Source organism: Homarus americanus, unplaced genomic scaffold (genome assembly GCF_018991925.1).
Source record: "Homarus americanus isolate GMGI-L3 unplaced genomic scaffold, GMGI_Hamer_2.0 scaffold49667, whole genome shotgun sequence".
In the NCBI taxonomy this organism is placed as follows: Eukaryota; Metazoa; Arthropoda; class Malacostraca; order Decapoda; family Nephropidae; genus Homarus; species Homarus americanus.
The window spans coordinates 3,650,799-3,667,226 of record NW_024738608.1 but is presented as its reverse complement, the minus strand read 5'-3'; the positions used below and the strand labels follow the sequence as shown (position 1 = coordinate 3,667,226).

Genomic DNA, 16,428 nt, shown 5'->3' with positions numbered 1-16,428 from the left:
CCTTTTAAAGCTCACCTTCAAAAGTGAGGTGTTTCCCTGTCTGGAGTACTGTCACCCCGTCTGTTCCCAAGATTTGCAAGGGACTGTCAGTTGATTGAAAATGTCCAAAGGATGGCCACCAGACTGGTGTCTGCACTTTGGCACCTCAGTTACCCAGAGAAATTAGAACACCTGCAGTTGCCTAGCTTATTCTATCGGGGGCAAGGAGTGACTTAATTGAAGATTATAAACTTCTCAGAGGCCATTACTCAGTCGAATATTCATACCTGGAGCTGCAGGATGCCTGCCCCACTAGGGGTCACAGTTTGAAGTTCAATAAGCCACAAGTTCAGAAAATTTAAAGAGCAAACATTTTGGAGTGAGAATTGTAAATTCTTGGAACAATCTGCCAGAGATTGTTGTGATGGCAACGAGTGTGAGCTCATTCAAGACCAGACTTGACCAACACTGGTGCAGGTACAGATACATTCTGGAGCCAGTACTTGCCAACAGCGCATAACAGAGATGTGGCATCATGTGACTGACTGCTCCAAGCGGCTAATGAGCCAATCAGTGGCGAAGAGCATGAAGTAAAGTAAAGTAATCCAACCCAGTCCAAACCAAGAAAACCTAAACTAACTCAAACCAAACCAACCTAACCTAATCTAACCAAACCAAACCTAAACTAACTAACCAAACCCAACCCAACCCAACCCAACTTGACGTAACCTCATCATTGGTCCATTACTCACCAACAAACTGATTAACACACTGATACTGTACTCACATTAATCACATTTGGGTTGCTGCCTCACTGCTTTAACCCTTTTACTGTACTGTATCATTAGAGTTTACTTCCACACGTCTCATGTCAGTATAAATTTTTATCATAAACACCATAAAATATGTTGTACTGTACTGTACTTCTGTACTATATTCATCTTTTACAGAACCTGGCGGGCCCATCAAACGACCAGTGCGTCCAGGAGGTGTGGTTGGCACAGAAGTTCGGCGTCCTTGGCAAGACTGTCTGTCAGCAAACAAAAGTCGCTGGAAGGAACGAGCCATGAAAGGTTTTTAGATATTGTTTATACAGTATATATTTTAGTAAAAAGTGGGGAGAAAGCATAGTAAGAATGAGACTTGTGGTCGTAATATGACCTGCTGTACGTGGAGCTTTAGAGTTGGAAACATTCTAACTTGCATCAGTGGGTGACCCACCCACTTCCTCCTCCTTGTTAAGTAGGGCAGTAAAACAATCAGAGAATCCCAAAGTAAAGATTATATTTCATCCAAAGCATTTGGCATTTAGTATTCAATTAGGGAGGAGTTTTAAATCAATGGTGTGCAACTGAGACGTGACCGACTGCCCAAGTGGCTAACAAGCTGATCAGTGGCGAAGAGAATAAAGTAAATTAAAGTATCTCAAAATTATTTGAAATATATTCAAAATGTTTAGAAAGAGAATAAGGATCTGATAATGTTTCCCTAAAAATTGTGGGAAAGGATTAGCCTTACAGTTTGGGCCGTAAAATTCATTTGCTTTCTTGTGTAAGTAATTATTGGAAATTGTGATGAATGTTATTTGTTACAGATGCAGAACTTCGAGCAGAAATGGCTCTAAGAAATGAAAAGGTGAACGGCAACTCTGCTGACGATGAAACACATGACGATGCAATTAAGGAAGAAGATGAAAAAGAAAATGAAGAAGCAAGTGATGAAGTTAACACTGAAGATGCTGAGTAACACAACAAGTACTGTACCAGTAACTCAGTGAAGAGCATTTTGACTATTGTGTGTTAAAGTACAATACAGTATATATATACAATAAACTTTAAATTCATATAGTGTTTGTGGCTTAAAGATAATTTCACATTGAAGGAGATTCCCATTAAATTAATCTCCGGGTGGAAATGGCGGGAATAATGAGCTTTAGTTATTATTTTGATCTTTTGTATAAAGGACAGAAGTTTTGCCTTGTGTAACTCTGGAGCTGCTCAGCGGTGTTGTAAAGGTGTGTCAGCCAGCTCTTGGTTCATAATCCTTTGTTGCTGTATCAAGAATCTCACGCGGCAAATAATTGTAATGTGTCATATCATGAAAATTTCTCGACAAGTGGGACTCTTGCCATTGTCTTGTGATGCGGGAAAGGAAGACTGTGACGGAGAAGTTGAGAGTAAATTTTCAAGAACTTGTCACCTTGTACTTCCTTTATATATCTGCAATGATGTTCTTTTGCTCTGCAACTCATGTCAGATAAAAAATTAGCAAACAAACATTTTTAAGACTCAATTTGTGGAGTTTGCACAATCCTAATTTAGGCAGTAGAATAGATGTGCAGTTTATTTCTTGCTATTATTTAAATTGTTTTCCTACTTATAAGTGACCAGCAACTAGTGTTGATCAGCCAGAGTGTATGCTTTACTGGTCTTGGAAGTCACATCAAACATTAAACACACTTTTGTTTCACCAATCACTTTCCATCATCAGAACCTAGAAAACAAACATTGTGTGCATGCGTGTGTTACTTGCGGATCCATCCCAAGGCCAAACTGAATTAGTGTGAATGGAATACCTTAATATTAATGTGCATAAAGTCCTAAAGTTCCTGAATTGCTTGTCCTTAAATGGAGAATTTTTTTATCATAGGTCATAAATACATATTACTGTATATATAATGATCAGTACACATTGTTATTTGTTGCGTTGCTGGCTAGTGAGAGGCCATGTGGCCATGTTTAAACTTTGGTTAAAAAAGGAAATTGTATAGTATGGTGTATCATGATGATGTTATTGAGAAGTCTTTAACTGGGCTGGGAACATTACAGAGTTTAGGAGATTGTTAATAAACTTAACATGTTGGAACTTGATCCAGACAGTATTAGATTATAGAGTAAAAATATATGACAGTGTTTGGTGGCATTGTGTACTCATATTATTGAAATGTTACAGCAGTATTAACATAGTGTTTGGGATGACAGACCTACAGTACACTCCTGGCTGATTAACCATGTGTGGTGACGTGGGAAAGCGGGTATTTGTGAGTGCCGGGATCTTGGGTTTTCCTCCTGATGTTAAGGGCTGACATTCCTCCCAAAAGTGTACCATTCCTACCTGGCTTTTGCTCGGTGGTAGTTGATGATGGTGGCTGCTCTCACGGATTTCTCATTCTTAACCAACTCCTCTACATAAACCAGCGCAGTACAACCTCGATGATTCATAACAACCAAATCCATGTACAGTACAGTAGGTTGGTACAGTAGTTGCCTTAAGAAAAATGTTGTGTTAAAGAAAAAGCAAATTAGACTTCAAAAGAGTAGGAAATCTAGAAAATGTTGTGCATAATGCTACAGTATTTCATGTACTGTAATATCATAATAATTTATGTTATAGTCTTGTGAATTATCCAAATTTACAAGTATAATCACATAAAATGAGGATACATCATCCTATATGGTTCAGTACTAGGTAAACATTCAGTAGGAAACATAATGACTGTTTGAAATTGAATCCTCTTGTCATTTTAGGCGATTTCTATATAAATCTTATATGCCTTGTTGTTGACGGCGACTGCTATTCCTTGAGAGGGTGGTCAGGGTGGTCACACATTGAATTTTACCCAGACATTTCAGCCACTGACCTCTCCATCTACACAAATATATAATTGAATTGCTTTTGACAAGTTTGTTTGGTGATCTTAAAAGTGAAACTGTCACCTCTGGCTCTTACCAAGGGGCAAGAAAATAATGAAGGATGTGAATAGGTGTAGTTGTTGTCACAGCCTCTGTCTATTGCATTTTAAGGTTTTCTTGTGCTCCTTTCTTCTGTTATTTGCAATGCTCCTTAATTCTGGTGTTTTTCCGTAGATATTATAAATAGGTAGATAAACGACGAGGGATATCTGAGCATAAGTGAGAAAGTCAAATGCTGGATGATAAAGACAGAAGACCACAAGGGAATACCATAGAGTAAAGTACAGGGAGCCCCAAAGTACAAACACCATTACTGTACAGTAATTTTGTATGCATGTTGTGGCTCTTATCATAGTAAACAAATCAAATGTGAATAATTCTACAGCTGGATGATAGATCATTAAGTGAACCACAAAACATGCTCACGTTTGATCTTTCAATTTTACTGTACAGTACTTTACAGCACAGTAAATTGAAAGATTAAACGTGAGCATGTTTTGTGATTCACTTAATGAGCTGTCATCCAGCTGTAAAATTATAAACATTTGATTTGTTTACTCTGATAAGAGCCACAACAGCATACTAACTACATGTCGTGCAAAAGTGGGATGTAATATTTTTCTTGTCATCTGCCAGTCATGCGGAGAATCATCAAAAAGGTTATGTATCGTTAAATTTGTCATTGTTATCCCATTACAATACCAGTATATGTACTGTTTTCTTGATAATGTAATCAGCTTTGCTAGATTTTATTTTTAATTACTGATTAGGAGTGTATGGTGAGGTCAGGTCAGGTCAGCTTAAATACTGTGAGCTTGGCAACCTTAGGCACTGGCACCCACAACCTTGTGTCCTCTCTCTTCCTGGGTTCACAATTATCCAGTATGTAGATTCTTGGACAAGTCAGATGTTTCTTCATTCTCACCAACAGTTGAAGGTAATAAGTGGCTGAAATATGTGGAGAGATTCTAATGTGGTGTCACCCATCAAGGCCCTCATAGAGAGAAGGTTGATAATGTGGGTAGATTAATCAAGTTATTACAGTGTTCGTATCGTCTTACTTTGTTCCTGCAGCATTATGTGTGTGAGGAACATTTATTAACTAAGGTGCTTCAATAACTTCTTTTTCCATACCATTTTACACCTAAAGTTTTGTTCATTTGCTAGACCCTACCATCCTCTGCCTGTTTGTGAAAAAATCAGTGAGAATTTTATGTAAATTTTAGCTGTAGAGCAGCAGCGCTATGAACTGTAGATGTATAATTTGCACTTTTAGCTGTTTCATGTACAGAATTATTTCTTCAATTTAATTTTTACTTATTGAGGTTGTACTGTTCACACTATTGGTAATTCTCAGAAATATGGAATGTATCAGGTTATTCAGAAGTATATCTTCAAGTATATTAATACTACCAAGTAAAATTTGAAGTAAATATTGTTTTCCAAATAACTAAGTATTGTACTGGTATACCCCTGACAGATCTCATGAATACAGTATTGTCATGAATAATATTTGATGGTGTGAATCAAATGTGGTTGAAATAGGTCAACAGTCAGCAGTGTAAATACAGGGTACAGTATACCAGATTTAAATAATCATCATTATCTTCATAAGTTTCCTCTTAAAGTGTCGGTGTTGTTTATTGGTGCAGCATCAACTCTTGTGTTGCTCAGGTCTTCCTTTGAGCAAGGCCTGGCACCTATCAGAAGCAGTTGTCCAATAGCTGTTGGTGTTGTACGGAATGGAATCTTTCACATATAGTACTCTGGTGTTTTATAAGTGAATGTTTTTTACTTTGAGAAATATGTGAAATTGAAAGAACTGTGTTGATAACAATCTCTCCTTTGTTTCCTGTGATCGTCTTCAACTTATGACTAAAGAACACTTTTTTGTATTTCCAGAAATGAGCAAAGCAAAATCTGCCTGTATTTTTAAGCATGGCCTCTCAGATTACAAGTACCAACCACTACAGTATGTATTGTAATTTTAATAATCTCATTCAGTATGTGTTTGTGTCGCACAGTGCCAGGTGGAGCTCATTTATTGCTGTGGTGACTAATGGGCGATGTGCCCAATTATAACTCTCACAAACATCACTGAGATGTTTATAATGGGACTCAATCCCTTAATCTCGTGGAAGTTATTGTCCAGTAGGTTCTGATCTCTCTCATTGTGGGTTCATATAGACAAAGTTTGTAGGGTTTTGTCCACCCAGCTAAGATGAAGAAACAAAGAAACATGAATATAATAATGAACGTAATTTAAGATAGGAATCTAACCTCACCTAAAATGTAAATATTCTACATTATCACTTCTTCGTGGCTCTTACATGTACGTACAGTATTTCTCATGTAAGTTATAACAAAATCACAAAATGTCATGTTGCTGTCTGAGTGGTGAGACAACCATTGCCACTATAATCTTTATGTAAAGAATAAGAGTTCCATTTAACTTGTGTATCTTAAAAGTATAGTAACTTCATTGGAAGTAGGAATGAAATTACTTCAGTATACAGTATTGGGTATATTTTGTCATGTACAGTAGTGCATTTTCAAGGCTCCTGCCATCATGAATTAACACACATCTTAATCTACAGTATATATTGTAATGTGATAATATTGCAAGAATTTATTGCATCATACATTAATGAAAAGTTTAATTTAAATAATACATTGTCATGACTGCTATTGTCAGTTGCTGTGCCACTGACAGTGTTGAGGCTGAAGAATGAGATATATTGTAAGTCAAGACCTGTGGAAGACAGAACGCTGATGACTATTCAAGTTACTCTTTAGATTTATGTTGACATGAAATTTAGTTCTATTTAGGTACAATTGTACAGTATTGTATGTTTATTTCAATTTGCCATACTGTATTATGTATTCTTTCATGAGCAGTCACACTTTAGATAGCAACATAATCTTGATTTATTAACAATTAGTTTAGTATAATTATAGGGGAAATGTCTTTTATTGCATAAATGCATATACTGCATGGAGCAGCTGTACACTCCAGCAAGTCAAGCACAGACGCAGTGGTTGGGGGACTACTGCGTGAATGGCTATATTTTTCTTTATAGTTTAAGATATATTTTTTTTTATAGTTTGAGATATAAAGGGTATCTAAGCTTGGTCTTTTATCATTTAATAAAAACATACAATGTAAATTAGAACAAAATTATAATTCCATATGCATTTTTTTCTCTCGCTCTTGGCAGCCAGCCGTGTTAGTGTAGGTTGGCCACAGCCAGGAGGACAGACTCTCTCAGTATTATATTCCATCATAGCACAGATCCCTTTTGAGGTAATTCAGGCAGTATGATGCATCCCCTGCATAAAAGATAAACCGACTACAATAACTTGGGATAAAATTGACGACATTACAATATTTGGATAACGTGTTTCATATTTTTTACTTTTTTTTTTATAATTACTATGAAATCTCAGAACCCAAACACCAATTGTCCATTCCTTGTCATGAAAGTGAGCCAGGCAGGTGTTTTAAAATGATATCTTGTAACTGTTCGGACTTTCTGAAAACATGTTATGGTTTTACGGTATTATAGTAAGTAACGCGGAAAAAGGGAAAATCTATTGTTTTCCGGTGGTGTTTATTGTCATTAATGTATTTGTCATAAGTGTTTCTAAAGGTAATAGTAATAACCAATTGTGGTGGGGAGTATTTAAGTATAAGTGAATTTATTTTCTATATACTTTCATCTTTCTATCCACTGGTATTCTTTTAATTCTTAAGCTGAACTGTGAATAATAAGTGGATACTACAAAGTGTACATGTCTGTCTGTTTCTCCATCTTTATGTCAAATAAGTGAATATACCTTGAAATGTGCACCATATAATGCCTGTTGGTAAGACTTCATTGTTAACACTGCCTGTAGAGTGGGTGGTTTATCCTTGACCTGGACTACTGAAGATGTCTCTTAAGTCAGTGGCTGATATTGACTAATTTCAGTAATAATGTTGTCAGGGTCTTTAGTTAATATCCAGTACCGTCTTAGTTTATGGTCCTTGAATAAGCTGAATCTGGTTAGGAAATAACATGAGACTGGCAGTCGTGAGTGTAATGAATGACATGAGCTTCCCTCCCCCCTACAGTGAGACAACCCAACATGCCCTCGGCCTCAGTTAAAGTTCATTCCCTCGGATGAAAACAAAATAGGAAATTTTCCAGAGCGATGTAATTTTATGGAGAAATTTATAATACTGTTTAGTTTTAAAGGAGAATGACATTATATAATTTCACCAGCCCTTAGTATATAATATGAAATTCAGCTTTTATTAGTGTATTATATTGTATTTACTATATTATACAAAGAGGAAACAATTGTACACAAGAATTTGGTTCTGAGAGATTAATTTTTCACTTCTTGTAGGAAATGGGGCAGAACGTGTTTATTGAGAGTTGTGAAGTGTAGCTCTTCTGCTGTATGTAATAATGAAAATGGGAATGTACCTTAAAAGAGAATGTACATCAGGCGGTAAATGAAACGGGAAGGAGGAGACCAAACACCAAGTGAATGAGGAAAACTAGATGTGAAGTGGAAGAAAAAGAGTGAAACTAGAGGGAAACAGAAGGAGGAGGGTTAAATTGGCTGTGAAGTGAAGGAACATAATGAAAGAGGACATGACAGAGAGATGGAATGAATATCAATGAGTGTGGTGTGTTGTTGTGTTGATAAAATTACATAGAGGAGACAACCACCCTGTAGTATTAGTGGAAAATGCTATAATAGATATAGGTTTATAGAGACAAGTTATCTTATTGGGTATTACGTAAGTATATAGAGACAGGTTACCAAGGAAGGAAGGTATTCTGCTGAATGTGACTCATAGCCAAATTTTGGTGTGTATAAAGTGAATCAACATTGAGGGAGATGAAGGGCCCTTGTGGTTAGGGGGGGTGGGTTAGGAATATCTCATCTCATGTGTCATTCAACTGGAAATATGGTTGATGCTCATGAATGAAGAATGAGAAATTCATTAGTGATATGACTCTAGTTGATAAGGAAGCAGTTAAGAGGGTCATTAAGAAAGGGAAAGTGGAAGATGTTAAACCAAGATTCCCATGGTTAATATGAGCTGTGACATCCATGGTATTATAATATGGGCTATGACAATCCTGTACTGTATATCCCATTCAGTGACATAAGGCTTTGGAGATGAGGCCTCAGTGTTGGGATAAGTTCAGTAAAACAGTCTTTATGATTGTGACCTTTTTTAACAAATGTGTCGGAAGACAAGTCTCTGTGAACATGATGAGAAAGAATGGCACTGTAGTTTGTGGTGCCAGACTCACGTAGGACTGCTTCACCTGCTGACTCGCAACAAATATTAACAAATTCACAGTAAACTCATTAATTGCAACACCAAGATGATAGTGTGAATATCAGTACTTTATTGACTAAAGGAAAACTGTCAACATTCGGCGTGGGGGCACGAGTGGACAGTTGCTTCAGTCTATCTAAGGATTGTGATGGATCAAGGGGAGAGTAGATGTTGTGACTGTGTTTCAATTGTTGAGATGTATGTGTTAGGATAATGGAGTGAACAGGAGTTTCTCAAAAAACTCAATAGTTTTGCAGATACTCAGGTACTGCAAGAATGAATAATGCCTTGATAAAGTACTGTTAATTTACATAATATCTTGATAAATACTGTACAGTACAGTAAAATGATTACCACTTTGACAGGGGTGATAGAATATAGCTAATTATTACTTTAGTAATACCACAATTTGATTTATAGCATTGTAACAAAATTAATTGTTGTTTGCAGGATACCTGACAGTGGAGGATTAGTTGAGGATGTTGTAGTAAATTCTCAATTGTCACACAAGGTTGAGCTCATTTTAAATGAAAAATGGATTACTTATGTTCATTTTCTTGCCTGTTACAATTTGGACAAACAGACAGGCAGGCAGATCTGTTTAGTCAGTAGCTTATGTGTGTGTTGCTTTAAGTGGCATAATAATTTTTGGCATAATGTACCTTTTTTGTCAATATATGTTGTACCATGTACCTATATGTATGGTGTTACAGCTGTACAGTAAGTGTCATAAGTGGTGTTTCATGAAAGGAATGGATTATTGCAAAACTGGGCTCATGACGACCATAGTAGTTCAGTGAGTTTTACCGCATTTTTTTATTTTGTCGTTTGATTTTATACCAATGATAAAATTAAAATTTCTGATGTTTTAGCAGTTTTTTGTATGAGGTGTTGTATGTTTCTTCATATTGGATAATATAAATGAAGTGTCATTTGTGAATTTGAGATGCCTTTTTTTTAAGAGGTTTCATGTACACTAGCATCACCATCATAAGACTAATTTTACATTAAGGGGAGTTATTGTCAAGGCTGACTGGTACAAACATGTGTGAAGTCTTGTTAATTTGACTAGTGTTTATTTAAATTTTCTGTCATCAAGTAAAATGAAGAGTTGTAAACTTATCAACAAACAAAACTGCTGAATTTCCTTATGGGAGTTTTGTAGTTGAACAATAGTTTTAGGAGAGAAGCTCTATAAAGTCAAACACTTGTTGATTGACTTTATATTCCACTATCACAAGACACAACTCTTTAAGTGATAAGTTTCCTCTTACTCTGGTCTTGCCTTATATCATAGTCATCCTTCAGCTCGACAACGCACCATGGGTCACTCGGGCCACAAGCACAATTCATAAATTAGAATCTGATAAATGTTTGGGTAATGAAATCATAAATTCAGAAATTGAATCACAAAACTATTTTATATGTACAGTACTGTAGTAACTGTACTTCTGTTAAAGATGAATTTAACCATAAAACATTTTGTGTCTGTCAGTTAAAAGTATTGAATGTGTTACTGTGAATGGCCTCGCCTGTGTTACTGTTGTTGTTTACTTACAGGACAGGACTGTAAGACTGATTTTGTTTTACAGTGTTAATTTTCTTGTATACATGGGAGTAATTCTGTACTGACTTCAAGTGAAATACTGTTTTAAGTGTTATCTGTTGTAAGCATACATAATGGATCAACAGCTATGCCTGGTTACCCACCTAGGTGTTGACCTACAGCCTTGTTGTCATTTTGTGTGTTAGTACATGAAATTTGGACCCAATGTTAACGTACAACCGTAATACCATCATGATTACTTGCAAGGAAGCTGTGAATCTGTCAAGTTTAGTTTTATGTGGATGTGTAGAGCTCTACCAGACAGTGTCTAATCCATCACATAAGAATTGTAGTTTTCATCAAGTTGATAATATCTAAAATAGTTTAAGTAAATTTGAGATGATGTAATAATATAGTATTGGCAGCAATGTGGAGGCTGTGTTCTGAGAGGAGGTGGATGTCCAACTCTTAAATGTTGAATATTCAAACTGAAAATTGTCAATAACAGGTCAGCATTTGCTTGTTCACAGGAAACACTTTTATTATTTTCTATAGAATATAGTTTTCTATTTAAAACTATTCACCATCTCTTTATTTTCAAGGCAAATAAAACATATCTCCAAAATATTTAAACTTTCACAAATTCAGATGCCAAATTCAGACACAGAAAAGAATGGAATGTTTTTAAAGAATTAAGTCTTAGCTCTCATTGAATGTATGAATAATAAAGTAACCCAACAGATGCTCAGATCATTATGTTGCAAAGTGATACTTTCATGCATCAAGAGAATCATGAATCCCTACAGATGTATAGGTGTAGGGAGAGAAAGCTCAAGTCCAACAGCCAGGTGTAAAGAACAGCAATTTTCCTACAATCCTCTGAACAGATGCAGAGTTATAGCTATGCATCCCTCCAACTCAGTAAGATGAAAAGTAGTTGATTTATATTTCTTGGTAGGTATTTTGCATTTCATGTGAATGGGATATGCTGTCTGTGCCTGCCTAGCTTAGCAGGCAATTGAAGTTTTAATATGCGACAGGCGTTCATTCAGTACATCAAACTTGAGAGGCATTATGTGTTCTGTCATAACTATGGTGTTCTAATTTAATATGGCATGTTAAAATTTGTCATTGTTAGGAGAGGAAATGCTGCTGTCACGTCCAACTTTGTGTGAAGATGATGGTGTGTGTGTGTGACTCAAAGAGTGCTAGTTGTGCTTATTGAAAATGTAGGTCATTAATATTTTCCTCCAGCAAGTTGGGTGGTTGATTACTGTGTGTGTGTAAATACAGGTACAAGATTATATACTGTTGATGTATACATAAGTGAAATACAATGTGTACATCAACAAAATATGAGTAATTATTAATTTTTACAAAAGAAGGATGTGTGTTTAATTGTATACTGTACAGTATATATATATATAGTACTGAATATGAAAATGATACACATGTACTGTATTAATAACCGAGTGAAAGCCAGGCACTTACCTATGTGTGTATATGCATGTTGTGTGCACATGATGTAATCACTGCAGTGTGTGTTAGTGGTGGCCTACGCATCGCTAAGGCGAAACTCTCTGGTGGCCTGTCGATGCTGTGATAGATCACTGTTTTATCAGGGTTTTTTTAGAAGACTTCATAGTAGAAGAATAGATCAAAATAAATTGTGACAGAACTGTTTGGAACGAAAAATGTATTTGGTGATGAGTTGTGTGGGAGTTGGGACAAAAGTGTTACATGACATAAGTATTGGTGTTAAAGTAAACAGACGAATCTGACCTTGGATGCCTGCTTGTAAGGCAGTGATTACCTCAACCCCTTTATTAAAAAAATGGAAACACAGTAAGAATTCTTTATATTTATTTGTGTCGGACAATGTTTTAGGCTTTTCTTTGCTTCAATGTCACTTCCTCAAACTACAGAGAATATACTGTAGTAGAGTAATACAGTAGTAATATTTGTAATTTATTTGTTATGTAGAGCTTTTTAAGAGGAAGTGTAACTTAGATGATGATAGCCCTCTGGATTCCTTACTCTCGGTATGTGAGTTACGTCCAGTGGTGAGGTACTGAAGGGGTGCTGGGGTGTGACTATACATGGTGTGAACTGAGCAATAAACTAAGTTTAGCCTCCCAGCCTGGGGACGGCTGCCCTGAAAATTGTAGATGATGATGTGGAGGATGTTAACTTATAGGTTTTTAAACCATGATTTCTTTGTGAAGTTTTGCCTTGCAAGTGTAACAGTAAGTGTGTTTTGTTGATTATTGATATTGCAGCTTTGCTAAATATATTTTAATGAACATTCACAATTATACATTTCAGAAAAGAGATTTTACAGTCATAGCATTAGAGAGCTTGTTGACTCGAGTCACATTTCATATTGTTACAGTTAACAAGAAACAAAGTAAATTAAGAAAGTAATGATTATTGTGCTATGGAAATTTATTGTTTTACTTGGGTGATAAACATTAATGTCACTTGCTTTTATCAATTATAACTTGTATCCTCTTGAGTTGGGACAGTGCAGATAGAAGCTATGAAAGATAAGTACAGTACAGTACAGAAATTTGAAAAATTGGCTGGGAGCTGATTGTGTGTGTGTGTGTGTGTGTGTGTGCAAAGTTCACATTGATGTAATCCTCACCAAGTTGTTAATTGGCAGACTCCTATTGTAAATGTGATTAACACTGTATTGATGCCAATTTTCTGGCATAATGGAAGAAGCTTACCTAAAAGAGATTGATGGATTAATTGGTGTGTGAAAAGCAAAGTTATCTGACATGTTAGATTTTATTCAGGGTGGGGTTTCAGTACCTCTGTCTGAGATAATAAATAACTGGATGTGTTCATTGATTTACCAGTCCTTCGATACAACTTCCTGATCAGCGTTGCATATGTCCATGTGGGGAATGTTAGCAGGACAATATCAAGTGAAGGGCACCACTCTTTAACACTGATGAGATTTACGTAACTAAATGGATATTGTTACAGGTGTTCACCTCGTCCATTTCATACATACTATTAGTGTTCACTGGCAGTGTGAGCTGGAGTGTTGATGTGCATTCTAATCCAATGTTATTTATATTATTTACATATTATTCTGTCTAGACTATGGAAGGAATAATGACAAAGTAATTTTATAGCATGTACTTAACTACTCTGGCCTAATATGTGCCTGTCATATATACAGTATACATATAAATATACTTACATATGAATTCTTCATACACTCATTCATATCTACCCTCCAATAATGTAGGAATAGATATAACATATATAGATATATATCTGTAGGATAAGAATGGTAGCAGTATTAAGAACAACACCAAGCCCTCACTCCACAGTGGTGTTGTGTGTGCCAACACAGACGGTACCAGTGTTATAACCAAAGTAATTACTATGGGAGTTGGCGCATGTATAAACACTGGTGTTGTATGTGTCAGCACATCAGATGCACTCATGGCTCTAACGAATGAGAACCTCGTAGAAGGCTGGACTTGTGACGGTTTTCATAAATGATAAAGGTATTGGTGCTTTTTTTTAGTTGAAGCATTGATTTACTGTTGATATACTTCATGGTTGAAGTATAATTGCAATGGAAATTGATATATAATGTATATAAAATATTTCCCTGAAAGGTACAGTATATGCTTTGTGATCTACAGCCAGGGACTGACTTGAGCCACTATTTAATGTTAGTCAATAATTATATAATACGAACACATATCCCTACCGTATGACTTTGTATATTTATTGATTGTTTAATAATAGCACGTTACCAGTGCACTTTCTTGGTGATGTCTCAACGTCCGAAGGCTTCAAGAGCAGTGTTTAAATATCCTTGTATTACTGGTTTTATGTCTTAATATGAAAGTTTTTATTGTTAGTCAACATGTAGGAACATAGAACTATTTGCTATAGTACAATTGAAATCTTCATTTGACACAATTTGTCATGTAAAATCTTGTTTTCTATTTTACCAATACTATTGTGTGTGTCTGGGCGGGGTCCCCAAACTTTGGGACAAAGGAGACCCGCTGACAATGTTTTTCCTCATAATACAAATCCCCTTCTATAAGAAAAAATATATTTACACCTAGTCCATGGACAATTTAAAGCTTACATCTGTATATATGAAATGATAAATATATCAGTATATACATATAACGATATTTATTGACCTGTGAATTTGTGTATACAGGGTAGTTAGAAAACCTTCAAGCCTAGTGGCAGCATCTGAGACAATTGGAGGCCTGATACACCCTTAAACCTGTTTAAGTACTGTACTTGCTCACCTTAAGTATAGGTACCATAATACCCACTACTGTACTTCTATAAGCCACTAACACCTTAATAATCACTCCCTTACCTTAATATAACCCAATTTATCTTGAGTGTGCAGCTGCTGATGTCTCTGCACTGACCTGAATGATTAGTGTACAATAGATACAAGTAGTAGAAGCTCCAAAAAGTTGCTGGTAGCGAAAGTCAGAGCGGGAAAGATGACAGAGGAAGAAGTAGGGGGTTAGGAAGGGAATTGTAGTGGGAGAGATAGAGCCTTGGCCTTAACCGACTGCGTTATATTTGATTTACTTGTGCTGAGTGCACGAATTGGGTTTTGTCTGTGTTGGGTGTGTGATCCTCGGGTCACCACTCCTCCGGATTGTGTTAGATACAAGTATTAGAAGCTCCAACAACTTTCCCTGAATGCGAATTCGCAAGTTTTCTATTTACAACAGGCACCTACTTACTGCTAGGTGAACAGGGACCAAGGGGCTCAGGAAGAGTTTCCAAACAATTTTCCGCCGGCCCGGGAATCGAACATGATTAGTGTACAGTCCACGCCACTTATAAGCCACACAGACTGGCAGCCTCGAAATTCCTAACCAGCAACATGGCTGGGTCCATCCCTGCCCCACCTGTCCCTAAACATACAAACCAGACAATTAATCGACGGTCAGCTAAATGTGTAAAGTCATCAGTTACACCCGAACACATCAGTATGGAGTTTTAGAAATAGAAAGAAATGTAATTAGATGTCAAGAATAGCCCCCCTCTCCCCCAATTGCCACAATGTAGACAATAACAAACTTTTCCCCACTAAGTAAAATGAATAATCACAACAGCTGAAATAACATGTAAAGCAACAGTTTGTAAATAAAGACACAAGAGTGCACATGATTTATTGTGCTGTGTATGAGACCCCCAACTTACATCATAGAGATATTTTACAACGCCATCTACAGGGTGACCCATGTTGTCATGACACCAGACAGGGACTGATCCAAGAATATCAAAGGGGGGGGGGGTACAAGAAATTGTAGCTGGAGAACATGGCGAGTGCAGCGAGTCCACCTAGCAGCAGGGTTTTGGAGGGGCGCTGTAAGCCCCCAGAATTTTTTTTTAAACTGACAAATATTATGGGCATTTTGAGGCCATTTTGAAGCCATGCACACTTGAAATTAGGAGATATTCTGTAGTCAAAGGTAAATACTTTTTACTATACAAAAATGCCGAGTACAATACTGCAAAGAAAAAGTATTGGAATTTTCTGGTGAAAATGGGGGTCTGGACCCACAGGACCCCCCCTGGATTCGCCCTTTCACCATAGATATAAGCTAAACTGTATATATTGTTAGGATGGATGAAAATGCATCAAATTGTAACAAAATGTTTATTGTTCTATGGAAATTCAAATTACTTATGGTGAAAATGGTTCTCTTAAGATGGTGCCCTCCAGAACCACAGCACTCGTGGCATCGAGCCAGTACATACGGTATGTGAGATACTGTACAAAAATATGGTCTTCACAGAGACACACACTGAAGGTTCAATTTCTTTTCTTGAATGACAAAAATCTCTCA

At 36.4% G+C, this 16,428-nt stretch overlaps 1 pseudogene; it reads left to right on the top strand.

Annotated features, from left to right (window-relative positions):
* The window catches only part of LOC121874137, a 56,802-nt pseudogene extending 42,074 nt beyond the window's left edge, over positions 1-14,728 (top strand).
* Positions 14,729-16,428: the final 1,700 nt, after the last annotated feature.